A 1,567-nucleotide genomic window follows, 5' to 3' on the forward strand; every position below is an offset into this window, starting at 1 on the left:
GCATAATGATCTTTACAAAAAAATTAGGTGTACACACAAATATTACTTAGCTCTCAGCTGGGAGAGGCAATGACGTTCTAATAGCAACAGCCACACAGCACCCAGGTTTTGGTTTCTAACACCATTCTCCAGAAAAAAGAAACCAGGGCTCATTAGAGAAATGGCTGACTCTAGAACTGCAGCAGGAAATACACAAGCTGAGCCTGGAGCATCTTGTAGTACCAGAAAGTAAGGAGATGCTTTGTTACAAAAAAAAAAGTGATGGAAGTATGTCAAATGACACAGGAACCAATGAAGGAGCTCCCAATGGTCAGAGCCAGAACAATTTGAGAAAAACAAAAACAAAAACAAATAAATTAGCACTGGATTATAACCCAAAGTGTAAAAGTAATATCTGTGAGTCCATACTGACATAAATGAATGTCTGAGTAAGTAAATAAATAGATAAATCTCGCGCAGAAAATGTCCAAATGTTTTATGTAAATATTCCAGTCTGAGAAAAGTAGAGCGTAACTTCCTACTCTTTCAGTGTGAGCTCCATATAGTGACTTCCTTCCAAAAAGTTCAGTATAGGAAAAGGGAGAAAAGAGTAACTCTGGAGTCAATAAACTTGGCAAACACTACCAGAGCCTGGAGAGCAAGGTCAACACCAACAGTAATGAATTCTATTGATGGTATGTACCCTTGATAGGATGTGATAAGAATTGCCCTTTATCTCCATGGGCTTCCTCCTGAAACTCGGTACCCCAGTCTAATCATGAGAAAAACACCAGACAAATTTCATTTAAGGGACAATCTACAAAGTACCTGACCAGTGGGCTCCTCAAGGTCATCAAAAACAAGGAAAGTCTGAGAAAATGTCACAGCCAAAAGGATCCCAAGGAGACATGATGACTAAATATAACGTGGTATTCTGGATGGGATCCTAGGAGAGAAAAAGGCTGTTAGGGGAAAAGCAAGGAAATCTGAATAAAGTATGGACTTCAGTTAAACATTGGTTCATTAATTGTGACAAATGTACCATACTAATATAAGATGTTAACAATAGAGGAAATGGGAAAGGGTGGGTATATAGAAACTCTCTGTATTATCTTCACAATTTTTCTGTAAAGCTAAAACTATTCTATAATGCAAAGGTTTAAAAAAAATTTTAGAGACAGGGTCTCACTCTACTGCCCAGGCTGGGAGTACAGTGGTGTGATTGCAGCTCACTGCAGCCTTGACCTCCCAGGTCCAAGCAATTCTCCCACCTCAGGCTGTTGAGTTCCTGGGAGGACTACAGGCACATACCACCACACACAGCTAAGTTCTGTTTTGTTTTTCTGCTTTTGTTTGTTTGTTTGTTTGTTTTGTAGAGACAGGGTCTCCCTATGTTGCCCAGGCTGACCTCAAACTCCTGGGATCAAGAGATTCTCCTTGAGTTCTGTGTTCTGTGAACACAGGCATGAGCCACTGATCCCAGCCTAAAAAAGGTATTTTTTAAAAGATATTAGGGATGGCTGGGTGTGGCAACTCACACCTGTAATCCCAGCACTTTGGGAAGCTGAGGCAGGAGGATCACCTGAGC

Source organism: Mandrillus leucophaeus, unplaced genomic scaffold (genome assembly GCF_000951045.1).
Source record: "Mandrillus leucophaeus isolate KB7577 unplaced genomic scaffold, Mleu.le_1.0 Scaffold216, whole genome shotgun sequence".
NCBI classification, from domain to species: Eukaryota; Metazoa; Chordata; class Mammalia; order Primates; family Cercopithecidae; genus Mandrillus; species Mandrillus leucophaeus.